At 32.4% G+C, this 20670-nt stretch overlaps 1 protein-coding gene across 1 annotated transcript in view; it reads left to right on the plus strand.

Moving 5' to 3' along the window:
• LOC118183772 (uncharacterized) overlaps positions 1 to 20670 on the plus strand; it is a 514823-nt gene that overhangs the window by 321147 nt on the left and 173006 nt on the right. The gene's annotated exons all lie outside the window — the stretch shown is intronic.

A 20670-nucleotide genomic window follows, 5' to 3' on the forward strand; every position in this document is an offset into this window, starting at 1 on the left:
GGCGCGTATTCCAGAGGTCCGTGGTTCAATTCCCGGTGAAAGCGTTGCCAATTTCTCATCTCTCTGGCTTAGCGGAAAAAAATCCTGATGTGTATACTATCCTAATGTCTATACTATTTATTACATCATTTCTGTATATAGCGTACAGTAGGGTTATTACGTACTACTTTTATTTACTTGGTAACTGATTATGTTTTAGGCCCTGAAATGTTTATAATTTTCCCAAGTAATATAATGGTAATTTCTTCAAAAAAAGTCACAAAAAATCACAGGATGCCACAGGGAAGCATAAGACTTTATAATTATTTCTGTACATTAATAAGGATGTTGAATCTATCTGAAAATATCTGAATTTCAGATGAATTGTAAATATCATTTGCTTTTAGCTAAAATTAGAAGCTGTTTTAGTCTTAAAATAATTCTAAGAATTATTTAATAAATTTTAAATTTGATTTTTTAGTGTAGCGATTTCTATTTTATTACAATAGAGAATACATTCTAAAGTGCTCTAGAATGAGATTAAATTGGAAGAATTTTAGTTTTGAATAAAAGCTGCAATTATTTCGTTCAGCTACATTTATTGTTTAAGTTTTCAAGTAATTCAAACGAAACGCTTTCCTACTTTTTTATATTAATTCAGTTCAATTGATTTAAGATATTAATTCAGTTCACTTATTAAAATACGGAGTCCAAGGAAAATTCTTTCGAAACATAAATTAAATGGAAATTATCATATATTTTCAAATTATAGTTGAATAAATTTATACATAGGATGAAAGAGTCATCAGTTTACGGAAAGTTGCCAACACTATTCTAGTTAAATTCAATATATGAGATGTTTACACAAAAGGCGGCGTTATAAATTATCTGACTTGAAATAATGCCAAGTCCCAAATATTAGTTTTATGTGACTGTTCAGAGTACGGGTTTTCTCAAGTTTCAGTATCGAGAGTAAACACAATATTTTTCTCTTCTGATCAATTTCTCTCCTTTTCCTTTTCTTTCTTTCTTTTTTTTGTTTGTTTTGTTTTGTTGTTGTGGTTGATATAACACAGGATTGTAATATACTATCATTTTACATTAACTCTTAAAGTAATTTTTACCTGTTAGCATCTTGTGTTTTAGGATGCGACGATAAAATAAGATTTTATAGCAATTGACACTTTTCTATCGTTGGAGAAATCCTTCTATCCTACAGTTTCTCTTGAACCTGAGTATAAATAAAACATTTTTTTAAATAATTGTTGCTCATGTGGTTAAATTCCAGTCTTCAGCAAAGATTTTGTCATCAAACGTGTTTCTTTCTGCGTTCGTGTACGTCAGTTGTAGTCAACAGCTTGGATTTCTGCTACCAATTTGAAATAGGTAATATCGTTTTGCTGTACGCAAATGCTTCTAAGGACTACGAAAATATTGTTATGAAATGTGCAGGCGCGGTAAGATGGCTTCCCCGCAAAGCAGTTTTAGGGTTGCCATAAAATACCAAGGAAAGGCAGGGTTGCCACAGTTGGCGAGAAATCGCCCATATGGCCACAAAATTGGCCATATTCCATGAACGAATGGAGAACCTTCTGGAACGAATTCTTACCGCTTTAGCCCAGAATGTTCTCGAACACAAGCCGAAAGCTATATAAACCCTGCTGGTCCGCAGTCAGTGTGTGCTTCGTCGAGAGGGCGAGTCAGTGTGCCTCATAGAGTACGAGATAGTTAGTATCGTGTGTGTGTGCCTCGTCTAGCGAGCTGATAGTCAGTGATTGAGCGAGTGTCTCGAAATCTAGCGCCGAGTTGGTCGTCGAGTGCATCGTCGAGTTTTGTCTTAGACTGTGCTGAGTCTCTTGTGTATCGTTGAGTGCATCGCGTGGAGAGTCTCGGAGTTCCGAGAACGACCAAGCAGAGTCGAGAGCTGTACTCTGGTGCTTTGCAGTGAAGCTGTCTCCACCGTTATTGCCTAATAGTGTGAAGGCTGTGTTGCTGAACATGTCAGCGTGTTTATAACAGTTCGACGACGATAAAAGTGATTTTGGAGCTATCTGATTAATATTGGTATATAAAGTGTGTTTCGATACTTCATCAAGTATCGTCGTTATTCATTCCAAATCTACGAACCCCGTACGAACGTGAAGGAAAAGAAAACGCAACAAGTGGTGTCAGAAAAGAAAAACGTAATAATATACTGTAGTTTAAATTATAGCATACATAAATTATATGTGTATTTGTAAGAATATAAATATTTGTTGAAGATGAACTATGCGCAGAAATTAAAATTTAAAAATGTTTATTTTTACTTTTCTCTCCTGTTGGTCACATTTTGTAATAGTGACCAGCATGCGAAGTGGACAATATTTCTTTAAACGAAAACAAAATCAGTATAAAGCCTCATTTGTCTGAGTTTTTTCCGATAGAGAAAACTCGATTTTTTAAAGATAAATACATCAGTTTTCAAAGATTAATTGCGATCAATGCACTCAGATATGGTAAATCTTATCTATTTAAATGGACATACATGAAAAGCAAAAATGCCTAACTAAATGCTAAATACATATGTAAGGATATTATTTGCCATTAAAAAGTCAATTTTGGAATTTACTTCTAGATGTTCCGGTGTTCTTATCTATATAAATGGATATACATGAAAAGCAAAAATGCCTCACTAAATGTTAAATACATATGTAAGGATAGTATTTGCCATTAAAAAGTAAATTTTGGAGTTTACTTCTAGATGTTCCGGTGTTCTTGCGTTGATTTCAGTCCTCGCACTTAACACGATGCGACGTTTTATGGTTTGATGTTTGAAACAATTAGCTGCGTTTTCGGCTTTTTTAAAAAACCATCAAGCTATCTATTCTAGAAATTTGCATTTTGATACTCAACTATAGTTGTTTTGCCAATTAATTACGCTAACTCTTCAAGATTACGAGGTTATTTAAATGTTAGGAATGAATAATGGACCTGGCAGTGATTGACGTTATAAAGATTTATAAGTTTGAAAAAGCAAACCTTGGTATAAGCATAGTTTTCTGCATACATAATTAACCAAAAAAATTAAAGCAACTTTATTGTATGAGTGCATTCATAGTAAGAAAAGAACTTTCGCAAAAAGAGTTTGCATTTTTTATGACCCATTCATTTCACGTTATGCTCAAGATAAGTTAGTCATTAAGATTAATACGTAATATATGTTCCTGGGCATAATGTGCGGCTGAGCTTTATAATTGCAAAACGTCAAAATGATGGATGGCTGCTGCGTATCTCCGTATTGCTTATGCGCCTGTTGTTTGCCTAAGTCATTAAAAAACTGCACTTTTCTTGCTCGAACTTCTGCAGAATTATACATATTTAATCAGGAAACCCGCGAAGCGGGTGCGAATATGAAACTGGCTTTAAAAACATTCTGAGCAATAAAACCTAAAAGTAGAAGTAAATACACAGTAGAGGGAACAGGGCAGTAACTAACAAATTTATTAAATAATGCTGTATAATTTTGCGGATGGAACGTTTCTTCGTTTAACTTCGGTAGTTTTTGTAACGGATGCGAAACTCACTTCGGTTTCAACTGATTAGAAACTACTCTCTGCAGTTTTTTAAACGAAGTACCAAAAAAAAAGTACGTTTCATTTTAATTTATTTATCTTATGTTATCTATTATTTATAACACCTTAAATTTGAATTACAAGATTTCTGTACTAATCTTTTGCATTTCTAAACAAACAGGAAGAATAAAAAGATAAACATTTGGTTCAATGTTGTATAAAGAAACGGCACTTTCTAACAACACAAATATGCACATTTAAAATTTTTATTGGATTAAAGAAGAAATAACTGAAGAAAAGAAAAGAATGGAAAATAAATAAATCTTCGACAGCTCGAACAATAAAAAAAGAGAAGAAATAAACACATTTTCCGAAACTAGTTCAAAGAATGAGAACTTCGAAAAGATGGATTTAACAAATCTTCGATAGCTAATGATATCTCGTCATTTAACCGCAGTTTTGACATTCTTTTTCCACAATTACCTAACAGGATTAATTCGCCGCCCAACCGGTATACTGGTTAGCGTCGCTGACTGCCGTACCGAAGCGTCCGAGTTCAAATCCCGGAGAAGGCATGGCTATTTGTAAATGTATAGTGTCTGTGCGGCATGGCGGCACCCGAGTAAATATACCCGAATAAAAATAACCCGAGCAAATGTACCCGAATAAAAATAACCCGAGTAAATATGCGGCGGACCGGAAGTCCTCTCGTGTGGTTTGGTGGTAGGAGAGAGGGGTGGGACATCCTCGAACCCGTCCCCCCGGGGCGCTCTCCATCAAAATTGGGACCGGAACTGAGCCAAATCGCACTGCCACCTGGTTACATGCTCACGGCTGTTGCCAACGACATGCGTAATCTTGCGCTCCTTGCCACGAGGAGTTTCGTAGGCTTGGGCTGACTGCAACAACAAGAACAAAGATTAATTTGATAAATGAACTTCACTTTCTTAAAGGCCTTGTTTTTTTCGAATTGGTTAAAATGAACTTTCTTTAGTTAAGATATTAATTCCAGTCCACACGTCTTCCTAATAATTTCAAAATTGAAGCATTTTAGGCTTTTTATATTTGATTGTTCTTTTCCAGAGCAAACAGAGGTAGGCTCGTTTTTTCTTTGTTTCAGTAATTATTTTTATTCAAAATAAGTTGTTGCTGATCCTACCTTTTCAAACATTTCTTTTTTCCTTCTGAAGAAGGAGGACCTTGACTTTGATTCAGAAGAGGTTTTTTTTTTTTTTTTTTTTTTTTTTTTTTCAAATTCTACACCAGTCTAAGGTTCCTTTTTAATTTTTAGCCCGAAAGGGAGTTATCCCAGAAGAGCTATTAGTCTCGAAATGGCTTTTTCCGTCGAATCACTAAAAGCGTTGAATCACTGTTCCTATTGTTGCCAGCAAATATTATCACCCTATATTTTAGTTAAAAAAATTAAATAATGAATCTGAAGAATGTATGCATGTTTCTCACATTGTGAAGAAACAATGTTACGTAGAGCCATCAAATATTGAGTAATGTAGTCCTCCACAAGCATATGGACTCCTGGAAGCCCGAGTTGTGAATTTCGAATTTCGTTTATTATCTACGTTCTTAATTCGTTAAACTTGAACTAAATTTTGATTAAAAAACTCAATGATTTCAAAGGGAATTATTTATATAAATAAACATTTATGTCTCCAGCTAGAATGCCTATCGGGAATTCTAAAGATATGTTCTTTTTAAATAATTTTATTTCAAAAGGGCGTTAGCCCAAATGCTCTTCAAACATGCATGTGTATGTAAATGAAAAAAAAGCCCATTTGAGGAGTAATATAAAATCTGAAAGCTTTCATATTTTATATTACGCCCAAAGAGGGAGGCCAAAGGCCAAAACTCTCGGATAAAAATCTAAAAGTCCGTCTTTTTTTTTTCTTTTTTTTAGAAGCAAACATACTCACACTAAAAACCAACGCTCATAACAGGCAGTGCAAGACATGTTTACTCCTGAAATAGAATAAATAATCATGCCTATTATTATTACTTACGATTTTCATAGTTAATGCAAACATCACGGAAAGAGAAATTTTTCTTTTTTGTGTTATCCTTCAAGTCAGTAATTTGTTAAAGTTGTTAGTGACTTCATGATAACGTTGTTAATAAATGAAATATTTCTAAGATTTCATTGCACTGAAAATTATTGCATGAGAACTGTTATTTCTGCACACATAGTTTTATTATTAAACAACATCAGACTTTCAAATGAATGAACGTTTTTAATTCTTAATTTGAAACTGCAATAAAGAGTGACGATGCCGAACAATTTAAAACTTTTATGTGCTTGACTCTTAATTAGCGAAACTTTCAAATGGCAGTGAATTGTCGTCGAGGAAAGACTTAACATTTTCGTTATTCATATATATTTAAACAGTTACTTAATAAAGTTTTTTTCGAGTGAAATGTTACGAGTATGGATCAATACGAATCAGAGTACATAAACATTAATAACTTTGTTTAGATTTAATGTTACTTGAGAGATTCTGTACTGGCATTCAGAATGTGCTCTCAAGTATGAATTTTATTTCTAGGATTTAGGTCTTTTCAGTATTAAAATACATTAAAATTATTCCAGAGTTAAAATTGCATAATGTAAATTTATCTAGCTATGTAATTATTAAGATCATTATATTCGATATTTGTATTTCTTGGTAACTGATAATCTTCTTTGAAATTTTAATTTTAATTCTAATTAAATTCATGATCGTGTTACAAATACTAAAAGTATCATTTGTTAAGAATAAAAAAGAATTGAATATGACTAAGAGAAGAAATAAAGAAAGGATTTAAGTTTAGAAACGTGATTGATGGAATTTAAATCTAGCTAATGAGAAAATTGTAAGCGATTTAGATGTTGTTTTAGAAACAATTTAGATTTAGACGATTGGACTAATTGTAAATGATTTAGATGAAATTAAAAGGTTGCTAAGTTTTGTGAAGTATTGTTTAATCATTTAAATTTTTATTGCAAAAAATATTAAAACATAAAATAAATATTATTTTGTCTGCAGCAGTATTTTATGGTAATTCTACTAATGCTATTAATGATAGCAAACAAGAAAATAAAAAAGTAAGATCATAAATTTATTTTAACTGAAAGGCAATTATCAAAGTCATTTCTTTACTCATAGGCTATATAAGAACCTCTTTTACACCTAATCAGTATCTAAGTTTTACTTAAATTTTAATGATATTTGTTCTTCGAAGTCGTTATTCACCTTAATGAATAACTACATTTAGCACTTTCCTCAGTATGTTTGTAATGTCTCTACTGCATTTAAATATTAGGAAATTGCCACAAAATTATTATGGGTTTTAAGTAAGATATAATCGCTCGTGTTTCAGATCAGTAATCTGCAAATAATTCCACAACTTCCACTTTCGTAAAAAGGTCTATAATCATCAGATCAAATAAAGATATTTTCAAGAATAAGGAGACAAACAAATCAACGGACAGTAATTTGGGTGTCAAATGCTCTGGTTATTTAAAACTAATTAATTTTGTATGAGCAACTTATTGTATATCTCTTACTGTAATTTGTAGATGTTCTAAAGTGCTAAAATCCGTGTCTAAGAAATAAATTTATCATTAAAGTTGAATCTATAATGCTACGTTATTGTGAATAAAGTTACAGTTATGTATAACAATAAAATGTTTGTCCTCATCTGTCTTAAATATTCACCACGTAGGAGAAATTTCTTCCCTTCATCATGACTTGATAACTGTTCCGTTGAACAGGTTTTTTCAAGAAACTCCAAGAGAATGGCTTTCCAAAAAGGGTTGAGATCGTCACAGGCCAATATGGCGTAAAAAATATCCGAAGCCTCCGTTATTCTGCATCACTGAACGCAAATAGAAAATCGAATTGAGTTGAGGAGAGTTCAGAGGGGATGAATGAAAAAAAGGAGTGAGAGTGGACGAGGGAAAAATATTCCAGTGAAGAGGAATTTTTCGAAGACAACCCTGCGAGGATATTTTATGTCTTCTGTTGAATTAAGGAAATCCTTCTGAAAACGATTTCTTCATCCTCCTCCCCAGTTCTCACCCAAGGATAAATTTAGCCTATCGGAATTTTGTCGCCGCTTTCACAACCATTTTCAATGATCCTATAACACAGCAATCCATTGCAAACGAAACCAATGAATTGAAAAATAGGAATGAGTCTTATTGTAAGTGATTGGATTTCAAATGGTTCGGAGACCGTTCATTTTCGCTCCAGGTGGAAATTGGTAAGGAATCCATGGCTTGGAAACTCGGCAGCGAGAGTGAAATAAATTAATTTTCGAAACCCTTTCATTGAATCGTGATATAAAATCTATGTCTTTTTTTCCTTGTAGAATAAAGGAAGACACGGCATTCATAAAGTTACTGTATTTTTACATATTTAGGTATATATATATATATATATATATATATATGATATACAGTAAGACCCCGCTTAACGCTGTTTCGTTTAGCGCTGTTTCGGTTTAGCGCTCTTTTATTTCAACCCGGGGATTCTCCGAAATTGTGCGCAGCACTAGGTTTCCAAATAACATATCCGAAACAGTGTAGTTGTGTTTCTTGCTTGGTGGACGCATTTTTATCATTTGAAACATTTGTTGACATTATTGTAAGTTTAAATTTGTACAATACTATAACGATTAATACAGTGACAAATATTATGATCTTTAGTTTTTATCATGGGTGATAATAAAAAACAAGAAAAGAAAGCAACCAGAAAAAGCATTTCACTGGAAGCTCAAATGCAAGTGATTAGAAGATTAGATTCTGCTGAACGTCAATCTCAAATTAGTGCTGCATTGATTTTGGCAACTTCAACAATAAGGACAATTCTTAAGAATAAAGAAAAAATACTGTCATCGGCAACTGCAACTACGTCAAGCTCTGCAACTAGAATTACCCGTTCTAGAAATAACATTATAGAGGAAATGGAAAAACGACTGTCTATATGGATTGACGACGAAATTGAACGCAATGTGCCATTAAGCCAATCTATCATAATGCCTTCTTAACAAAAAGGCAGAAAATTGGAAACCCAGAATAAACTGAATGATCTGACTGAGAATTTTATTTGTTTTTAAAAGTATATGCGTTTATATTGTTTTTATTTTTGTAAGAAACAAATGTTTGATTTTATTTTTATTAAAAAAACATTATTAAATTTAATGCCTAACCATTTTTTATCCGTCTTCCCCTAACCCCATTATTTACATGTTAAGATAGCCTCGCTTAGTGCTGTTTCGCATTACGCTCTACTTCGATGGAACGTATCCCCCGCGTTAAGCGGGGTCTTACTGTATTACTATATTTTTATATTCATTTACTTTTTCTCCCGGAAAATATAACGTGTTATATATAAGAAGGAAACTCATAACCCACAACCAATAGTTTTTCAAATTGATTTTCATTGGTTTACTTATTTTGATATAACAATGTGATGAGAATAAAATAATAGAAAGTAATTTCTAAAATTTTCACATAAATGGAACTATTCACATAAATTAGAAAGAATTTATCTCAATATTTTGAGAAGGCTGTTTGTAGAATAATATGCTGTAGTGTTCATCAAGTTCTAGAATATAGCCTTAAGCATCTATAGTGACCGAGCGACATTATACAAGGTTCTATACCAGTTTAAATTCGGAGTAATTCGTCTCTACTCGCCACCAGGTAAACACCTGACCTGCTAAAAACATTCCAGCATGCATATTCCATCAGTAGAATTTATCTAATCTGTTATGGACCCTTTATGAAATTCATTACTTAGTTTATGTTCACTGCAATATGAGATAGAATTTTAATTAAAAATACGTATTAAATTAACATCAACATTCATGTGTTTATTACAATACGTCAAACGTATTTGGTTGTCTACTTTATAAAAAAGGATGCTGCATACAGTGCGAATATATATATCTCAGAAATAGAATCAGAGGATCCCACGCGTGTCTTATCCTATTGCTGGTATCGAGAGATAAGTCTTAGATTCGAAAGCTTTAAGTAACTATATATCGCTAAAGGAATTGTAAGGTTACAAATATCCATTCCTTCGCTGGGATTCATTTCTATCCCAACCGTATAGCAGTCGGGTTTTCTTGTTACTGTAATGTCCATAGTAGAGAAAATGATAAGTTAAAACAGATGATCGAAAACTGTGAATATAGAATTTGTTTCCCTAAATACTGACCTTAGACATGCATTCACAAAACTAAAGTTTCTTAAAGTAAGACAGATAATTTCGTGGAAACTATTTCAGCGTAGAAAGGATTGTGTACATATTTATAATCAAAATTTTTAAGCTATCGCCATTAAGAAAACGTCCCATTAGGAGGAAGCGTTTTTAGACTTAAAAAGATTAATTGCAAAATACATCCAAATTTGCTCACATTTTGCATTTATTCCTTCTAAAGTCTACAGAGAATTAGGCGAAGTGAATATTTAACAGTTTTACGGGACAGGTTAATACCAAGTACAGTTTTAATCAATACAGACTGTTCATTACAAATGCAATTTTAATCAATACAGACTGTTCATTACAGATGCAATTTTAGTCAATACAAACTGCTCAATACAGTTTTATTTTTTAAGTAAAATAAAATATCCGTCTGAAATTGGTGTAAAAATAGGCATATAGAATTGAGCTGAGTCAAGAAATTAATTTGTCGTCCTTTGGAAATGTTTGCGTTTAATTTATTAAAGCATAATAAATGTTGACTTGTTGGAATTTTTTATCTACTAGTGCAGTGCGGAAAACGTTACATTTTTATATTTACAGAAATTGCACACCCCGACGCTGAATTCACCCTACTTTTTTAAAATTTTTTTTTGAGGCATGTGTAGATTCATTATTTAAAAAAACTGATGTAATCAGCACAGGGCTGATTTCGTGGGCAGCACATGGCCTTCTCAACAATTCCGTAGCTAGAATCTGACATTCTGAGCTTTAAGTAAACTATCACTTTCGGTTGATCGTTTGTAAATGAAATCTAATTTGTTTAAAAACTTTATGGCTCAATTTAATTATACACTAGTCCTATTTTATTATTCTGTTCTCCTATGCAATGGGCAACTGTAACTATACGTGCTCATATGAACATCCATTCTCATGTCTTAATTTTAAAATATCGCATCGTTAGTGGTATAACATCTGGTCATATAATGATTCAAAATCCCATACCAGCTATTTAACAATAACAAAAATTTTAAAAGCAACATATTTTTAGAATTTCCACTAGAATGTTAAATATTCGCAGACGTATATATTTATATATATATATATTATATTTAAAAAAAATAAAATATAAATATAGATATATATGTGATGATAAAATTTAGTTTGGCCGTCGAGAACTTTTGAAGAATCACAAAAATCACTTGATATTCCAAATATAACTTTATTACTTGTGGCACTTTACAATGGGGGGCAATCTGTACCCCACAATTGTGATGATGGCGCATTACATTTTAAACGAAAGCAGCAAAGCAAGAGACGTCCTTCAGCCAGCAAGCACAAGCAGAGAAAGAGGGTGGGGTAGGATTGCAACAATATTTATAAAAACATTTTTCGTTAATCTGAGTGGCTAAAACTTATAGGCAATGCAGAAGTTTCAAGATGACATAATGCGGAATACGTTTTCAGATATGACGCAGTTTGGAGAAAGTTACTACTAGAGACAAAGTACCCAAATAAAAAATGAGCAATTAAGAGGCATTTTAAATTATAAGTTTGATTTGCATTTTTTTTATCTTACATATCCCCCCTTCAAAGAGAAAAAGGAGACAGAACTTCCTATATAGAAGAAAGCATTAAAATAGTAGCGAAACAAAGGAAATACCATTATGTAAGATATAACAAAATATGATCGCTGTTTTAAAAAAATAACTGGCGACCTCAAAATTAACATTCTAAATTTGGTGATCTGCTCCTAAATTCATCTCTTCTCACAGGTTACAGAATTTTCTATCTTACGTAACGTTTTAATGCAGATGCCTCTTGTCCAATCAAACTAAGTTTTTAAGTTAAACCAAAACTCTGAACTCAAACGTTTCCGACTTGCAATCTTCTTCCTCTGAAGTTCTATGACACTCTCCCCTTTTCCGCATAAGCAAGACGCTTTTCATGTATGCTGTTGCTTCTTGCTTAAGATGACGTCGTAGTTCAAATTGGAACTTACTGTATTCAAATGTAATTAGGAAAAATCTTATCTGCAAAAGAATGATTTGATAAACAAACAAAAAAATAAAGATTGTGATTTTTCAAGATACGATGTGCTAAATTGCGTCATCATGCTGTCCACTCTGCCACCTTCAAGCCACTACGGCCTTCTCGGTCATCTCCTCAGTTATCGTAAGCGGTTAATGTTCCAGTGCCTTCATCTACGCATTTTATAATCATTACATATAAATTTATATTTTATTTCTTCCTTTAAGTAGAATATATACCGATTGTATTTGGTGGTAGCATCCTATTATTTGACAAGTTTTATACACACAAAGCGAAGTGAACACGAAATTTAGGATTGAGGCTAATACCATTCATTACTTCATAAGAGCTCTTAAGAAAAACTCATTCTCGCTGCATTCAGTGTAACTCTAAATATCTTAACAGGTAATTTTCAATCAGATGACTATTTTATATATGAAATTGGAGAAGTTTTAAAAATATGAGAAGTCCTCATAATATTTTTATTTGTGAAAATCTGTTCAGAGCTGCAACTAAAGTATCATTTCCGGATTATCAATTTTATGCAAAATCTTATATATTGTTATAATTTGGATAAAAGTTTTAATACTAAAATCGAAAAGTTTTGGATTATAGTTTATTGCAACTTTTTTTAAAAAATATTATGGGCTTCAAGTAAAATACCGCTTCTGGTTGTCCATTAAGGACTGTTGTGGGCTTCCTGCAAAGTACCACTTCAGGTTGTCCAATTTTAGGCAAATTATAATAAATATTTTATATGAATGTAGAAAGCTTAAATACGGAAAATAGAAAATTTTAGGAAATTCACGTTGTTGTTGCTTATGTTGACTTGTTTGACGTACTCAGCCCAAGCTCACGAAATTCCTCGTGGCAAGGAGCGCAAATTTCGTCAACAGCATTCTTGATCACCTAACAGGTGAAAATGCGATTTGGCTCCGGCCCCAATTTTAATGGAAAGCACCCAGGGGGACGGGTCCGTGGGTCTCCTAACCACCAAACCAAACGAGAGGACTTTCGACTGGCCGCATAGAGTACCGCCATACCGCACCGGCACTGCTTATTTACGAAAAGACATGCCTTCGCTGGGATTCGAAACCAGGCCCTTCGGCACAGATGTCAGCAACTGTCACTATACCGGTTGGGAGGCGGAATTTTATGTAAGAGTTATCGCACACGAAAAAATTATCACACACATATAGGCACACACCAAGTGAAACCGTTTTGTGTGGACCATAAGTCGTGCTTAATCACTGGAAACTAAGTATCGAATTTTTTATTAAGCATTACATCTCTTACCTGTGCATAGTTGGTGGGAAGTAAAATTAATGAGAGGTTTTGTTTCCTTTAGTCTATCTATCAAGGTCATGGGCGTTTCTTGAGCTCATGTCTTGCTACTGTAAACAGGCCTTTATGGACTTCTAGTAAAATACCACTCTCACTGTCCAATCCCTAAATGTAATTAACACTTTATATGAATGTAGCATTAATACAGAAAATGGAAATTTTTGGAAGCTTCATATAGGAGCTATCGTGGGCGAAAATATCGTCACCCAGATGTACAAAGGTACATGGACACAAAGTTCCTCCGAAATTCTAAAAACGGTCAAAACCTGTAGTGGGTACCCTAATTCGTTCTTATTCGTAAAAAAAAAAAAAAAAAAAAAAAAAAAAAAAAAATCACATTTTTCTAAAAAAACACTTTCCTTACTTACGCATACATAGGTTAGCGGGAAGTAAAAAATGAAACTCGTGGCTGCTTGACCTTGTATAAACAGACACTGGTAGATTCGAGACTAGCATTTCTGTAGTATCCCCAGTGATCCCCAGTGACTGAGGTGTTACTGAACATAGCTAACTCTTACTCTTTCAACCCAACATTGAGGATGAACACCCCGAAAGGGGGGTCTGAGAGTCTCCAAAGCCTCATCCCTTACTATCCAAACTCTCGAGAGGTTTTGGGACAGCCGTGTATTTTGAATACTCCTTTGCCGCACAGACAAGCTTATAAGCATTCATGCCTCCTCCAGGATTCGATCCCTTGTCCCTCTGTACTGCAGTCGGAGTCATTAACTATTACACCGATAATGTGGCACCTTGTATAAGCAAAAGAGATGTAGGAAAATAATTTATGTCTCTTGAAAATAAATGTCATGTCAAATTCCAGATTTTTGATATGCGATAGTTGCGTTATTAATATAAACTAGCGAATCATATATTTAATTAAAACATTCCAGAGGTTACAGCTTTCCGTATCAAATGTTTGTGAACTTTCGCCATGGTTAGATATTCTGAAATATCATTTCTGTTTTCAATTTAATACATTTTAAGTAAAATATATTTTATATTGTTTGATGGATTTTTTATATGCCATGTACTCGCAAAGCGAGTAATTTACGAACTAGTGTTTGAGTCAAAAAGGAATATAATATACTGTATTATTTCTATGCGTTCATGAAAAAGTAATTAGATGAAAATCTGTAACATGCATTTGTATTTCAACGTTAATGCGTAACTTCAGGTACTTCTAGCAAATACGTCCTGTGTAAATTTAATAATAATCATGTTACACTTTACAAATTTGCGTATTTTGTGTTAGATTATTAAAATAGATGAGTTCTGCTGCAACTGGCAATATTTTATTTTGTGTATCACTATTCAAAGAATAATCACTAAAATTTCTTGATTTCCGCGTCAATGTGACAGTGCTCTATTTATGCTGTTTTTACTGCATTTTATTCATGTCATAATAATATTTCAAGCTGAAAATTTAAGCCTTGATTATTAAATTTGAGAAGTAAATAATCATATATATTCGCCTCTCCTCTCTCTTGGCTCAGCTTAAAAGAATGCGATATTGCAAATATGCCAGATAACCCCAAAATTATGTAGATTCTTTCGGGAAACTATTTGTTTAATAAAAAGTTTTCAAGGTATTAGAAGTATTAATTTACGAATTCTAGCCAAAACATTTTTTTAAAGTGTTTTTGGCACAGTATAGATTTCAGTTTAACTGAAATACGAAGAAATTGCCCACTGGAATTGGAAGTCAAATAAATAAAAACTATTTTCAGTAATCTTGATTACTTATCTTTTATCGTAATGCATTTTGCTGATTTAAAAGACTACTCACCGTCATAAATCTCAAGCACAGGTTGGGCAACGTCTTAAATCGTTTCTCTACATTAGTGATTAATGTTTGCAGTAGGATTGCGGTTATTATAGTTCTAAATAAGGTTTTCGTTTGTGCTCTGTACAAGCCGTTTCCGAATTTATGGGCAAATCCCAATGCAGTTTAATTGGATTGCTCCCATTGGACGTAATTAACGACGTAGAGCTGCAACATACCATGAATCCAAGAATACAATATAGAAATTGCTCGTGTGCTGTGAAGAACAAAATAAAGCTTTCAGAAAGGATTACATTGGAAGGTTTAATATATTTTAACGATAGGAAGGACTTTGTGTTGCATTTATTTGACCTGCGCCATAAAACAGTAAAGAAGATCATGAGTTCAGTAGAAAGGATTAGAGAAAATAATTGGTCCGCCAAATTATAAATACAAGTTCCCATTTAAGAAAATCTTAGAACATTGGTATTTTTTAAAAAACGAAATTGAACAGACCAGTCAAATATTTGACGTATCTTAATTTATGTTTAAATAATGACTCTTTGAGGGAAAAAAATTTTTGTACTTTTCTAATCAATGAACCATTAAGTGCACCAGAATGGAAATCTATCACATTCTGGCTGAGACATCATTTCGCCGCAGTATAAATGATGTTTCAGGATACAACTGCGCATCTTTCAGATTGATTTATGATATATTAAATACTCATAAACGATGAAGTTTTTCCTTTATCTCCACTTTCGTATTAGTATTGTGTACAACGTAATATAGTATCAGTACTACTTACAACTTTAATGTTATTTACAGCGTAGTATGTTTTAATTTAGTTTTTATTTCAATTACATCGGATATTTTGGCTTACTTGACGCAAAACACAACAATGTTCATATCACAGAATATAAATATGTAAGATATAAAATATGAAACTCAAAATTATGTAACTTAAATTAACAATAACCCATATTTTTCATTTTAAATTGTATATCTCCCTTTTCTGTTCTAAAGGTAGAAATTATAATAATTTTGCTAGACTGTGTCTTTAACAATTAATCAGTTTCATGCTTGCTTATGTAATCCTGCAATGCGATAGACCTTACACAATCAGATTAAAGAACCTTTTTACCATTTTTCTGAATGGGCACTCGCTTCCTTCCTTTTTTCTACTTCGTCTTGCTGCTGTTTAGACTTGTCACTTAGCCTTTGCCGTCTGTCGTCCAGTGTAAGACCGGGGGAGGGACATATCGCACCCAAGGCTGATGTGCGAAAGATAGAGCAATAAATTCAAAGTAAAAATATAGTTCAAAACCTAAATCAACTGTGCGCTGATAGCAGCAACAAGTGGTGGTAATAATGCAAAGTAATATAAAAAATAAATACCTTTAAAATTCAGCCCACATTCGATTCGGAATGAACAACATACAAGAATATAAAAAATAATGCAAAGTAATATAAAAAATAAATACCTTTAAAATCCAGCCCATATTCGATTCGGAATGAACCACATACAAGAATTAAAAAAAGCACAGGGGCTAACCTCAAATGGGAGGGAAAACATGTCAAAACCAAAAATGATATTTACATCTTTCGCTGCTTCCTCATCAGGGATTAGTGCAACGAAAGAAGAAAATAAATAAAACAGTATGTTTCTAAACTGAGAAGGACACAAATTAAAACTGAAAATTCAAAAATAATCTTAGTAAAACAAAAACCCTAGAAAAACTATCAAAGTAATCTGTGTCTTTATCAACTCAACCCCAACGGGCCGAATCCCCCCTCCCAATGGCGGACACTACTAAGGCCAGAAGTGGTGACCACTTTATTGTGGAGGCACTTAATAGGCGGCCACAGCCAACAGGTCGAAGTAAGCAGTGCAGTTTTTTTTAAATTTGTTTATTATTTCGCAGTTGTTTTGAATTTGTCTCTTTTTTGATGGTACATTTTTTTACACTGCTTAAATCATCTCGTACAATTTGAATTATTTTGAAAGTTTTCTAAGATTATTTTTAAATTATAATTTGTGTTCTTGTCAATTCATAAGCAAGATCTTTTATTTATTTTGTTGCACCAACCCCTTGATGATGACGCAGTGAAAGATGTAAACATAATATTTCATTTTTAGTTTTGGTATGTTTTTCCTCCCTCACATTATTTGACGTTTGCCACTGTGTTTATGTTTTTTCGTTTTTGCACGTGGTTTATTCCGAGTTAAAGATAGAATGGATTTCAAGCGTATTTATTTATTTTTTAAATTTCATTTTGTATTTTATATACTTGAATATAAATAATTATTTTCAATCTTGCAGTCTAGAAGCTAGTAAATCTTCTTTCCAAGATTGTAATGCGTAAATATCTAAGGGAATATCATATTATGATAACTGCACGACATATACAGAGATTAGACAAAATTATATTATGCCTGGTAAAATGAAGAATTCCTTTATTAATAGTGACTTTAACATTCAAGTCTGAAAGAATTCTTCTGGGAAATGAGCAAATATAAATCTTGGAAGTTGAATTGTAGGACTGCGTGCCATTTTCCTACGCAACTGTACAGGAACGTTTGTCTGTTCCTGTAAAGATGTTTTAAGCGGGATAATGATCACGAACCTTGTGCTTCGAAACAAAACCACACACATCTTGGACATTCTATTATATTGAGATCTGTGATTGAAACAGCCGTGAAAGATCAGAAATCTCGTCAATGAACTTAGAAAAACACATCTGCCAGATATGAAATCTAGGATCTTCTTGATCAATAGCATACCTTGTGAAGAACTATATCTGCATCATAAGATCGTTTGGTCAATTAAAATATTAAAGTAATATTTGGCAGAGACACGAGCTTAGGGAGTAATAATTGGGTTTGTAGAATGCTGTGGTATGACTGTCCAAACCATGACTAAACCGTCGCAGGTAATTAGGATCAGAAGTTCGGGCGAATATTCTTCATTTGTAAACTAGAACCCAAGCTGGAAACTGTGAAAATTACTATTCATTAGAACGGATGCAAGATCTGATGAATAGTAATTTTCACTTTCTTTGATGGGCAGTTCAAGTTTTATGAGACCACTCTTCCCATTATTAAAAATCATTTGTTGGTTAAAATCATCTCCATCATAAATTTCCAGCTTGTGGTAATTTGTTCTATTTTTTGTAAACAAGATCTGAAGGCACGCTATTCAGCCTTGCAGTTACTACTTTCCTCAGTTCTTAGAAGCAGTATCTAGCGATAAATCAAATAAATTTGTTATTTTGATTAGAGAAACGCTCCAAACTTTGTCTTCTCTGAAGGTTTCTAAAGTCGCACTTAATTTACTTAGAGAACAATGCCTAGAAATGAGCTGTGGTTCCTACTAGTTTGACAAGTTTATCACTAAGAAGCAATACAATCAACTACGGCACCATTGATGCTTTTAAGTAGGAAGCGTTTAACATCTTATGCTATCTTTTTTACAATTTGAATTTTATTTTGCAGTATCTCTATAGCTTCTAGCTTAAAACGTGTACTTATTTTTCTTAAGAGGAAAAAATGAAATGTTCACAATGTACTTTTTTATAGAATTTCCGTTTAAATATAGTTCTGGGATTCTAAATTCTAGTTCTGGGATTTCTAACATCTTTAAAATCGAAAATTAATAAGCAGAGTACTATATTTTGAAATTAATAAGCAGAGTACTATATTTTGAAATTAATAAGCAGAGTACTACATCTTGAAAAGCAAGTGAAATGCCTTTAATGAAGTATGTTTTATAAACGTATTTGTTTTATTTAAGAATACGTTCGTGATTTTAAGCTTTTTATGTTACGTTATTTTCATTTGTTATATTTATTTGTTCGATGAAATTTGACCATTGATTGCAGTTTTTTTCTTTACGTTTCAGAAAAGCTTTTAGTAGTTTTAATAGTTTCGTTTGGATTAAAACATTTATACCCAGCTGTGCTTTAGATTCACTATATAAAATCTATTCCAGGATACTAAGTATAAACAAGACTTTCATTTTCATTTAATATTTGCTGTAACATTGCTGATATCTGAATTATGAATAAAAGGAAGCACAAATATGTATTAAACAAATGTAATCAGATTTTAGATAGGTGGTAAATGTCTACATAAAACAAGGGCCATTTTGCGACGTACAGTATTTTTTGCTCTGCCGTAAGACTTTTTTTCCATCTGTTTATAAACACTTTTTTTAAAAACAGAGAATCCCTGTTAAACAAAACGTAACACTCATTACCCTCATAAAAACAAAAACAAATACCAGTTTCTGTATTTGTTTTCAATGTTTATATCTTTTACTTTTAAGGCTTAAATGTTATACAATAATATAAATGTTATACAAAATAAATGTATAAATATGTCAAGAACCTCCGCGGAGCCAAATGTGAAGCAACAGTCCAAACAAATAGAAGAATGTATTATTATCCTCCGCCAAAAAACGTGTGAACATTTGTGCACATTAAGTAATTAGTGGTCAGTAGTTATGAAAGGTTTAATCCTTTTGCGGATACATCATATTCTCTTATGTATTTTCACATTTTTGCCTGAGACGTATCAGTTGAAATGTTCGCAAAATTAATTTTTAGTCATAAATATTTATCGTATTAAAATTATCATAATTTAAAATATAATTTTAATTAACGATGAGATGAAACGTAACGTAATTTATGTGCTTAGGATATGTGTTTCTGTAAGAGTCCCAGTAAACCTTTAATGAATTTGAAAAACAGAGCTTATTTTCCTCCCGAAGAGGAAATAATTAAATTATACAAGAATAAATTTTGAAATACGTTTCCTACTTTCCCAAATCTAATGTCTTTTCATGCACCCTAATCAAAATTGCATTATCATAAAAAATCCGATACCATTCTTAGCTCAGCGTATTCCCAAACATTAGTTTTTATTCTAAAGATTTAGTTTTTAGAAATATGGAGTTCGCTCTAGAAGTCTGGCTTCTCTCTAGAAGTTTGCTCTAAAGGGTGCGGAAATAGTTCTATAATATATATTCGCAGGATATCTTTTATTATTTCTGAGATTGTGCTAGTACTTGTATGAAGCTGGTTATAGGTGTTTTTAATACATTAATTAATATCATAGTTTACTCTATAAGGATGTGTTTTTAATTTGTTATTCATTCTAATGTGTATAAATGCCAAAATATATGTCACATCAGGATAAAGCAATGATATTTAAAAATACTTTTAGACGCCGTATGTTGCACAAAACTGTAATAACAATAATGCGCATTTGAAATTTATGCTTAGCCCCTTGTGAGTGAAAGGAATTAGAACTGAAAATTTGGTTTATAATACATAGTGCAGTATGTGAAGATTAAGTGTCGTTAGCAATTAATGTGCTTATTAAGTAAGCTAATAGGAGCTATGTTAAATAGCTAATGCTTTCTTAATGTTAAATATTATTGGAAACACAAACGTATTACTTTCTATGAAAATGTAACGAATATCGATTGCGGTGAAAATGGGGTCAATACTTAAGAGTAATCAATAGTTTAAGAATAAATCATTTCTCAAAGGCATCGTGACAACAAAGCTAAAAGATTTTTTTTTATATTATATTAAAAAGCATTTAATTCTCAAACGATTAATATGAAAATAACTTTCAGTCACGTATAAATGTTGATTTGTCTGTTGTTAAGGTTGTATTCATAATGTTAAAGCAATTATAATTTGAATATTTGTCAAATATTTGTTGTTTTGGTTACAGTATTTTAATTTAATTAATTATTTTTTTCAGTATTATGCAATTATGAATTTGCATAAT

Source organism: Stegodyphus dumicola, chromosome 5, assembly GCF_044657685.1.
Source record: "Stegodyphus dumicola isolate Sdum_Otavi_A_Nest chromosome 5, ASM4465768v1".
NCBI classification, from domain to species: domain Eukaryota; kingdom Metazoa; phylum Arthropoda; class Arachnida; order Araneae; family Eresidae; genus Stegodyphus; species Stegodyphus dumicola.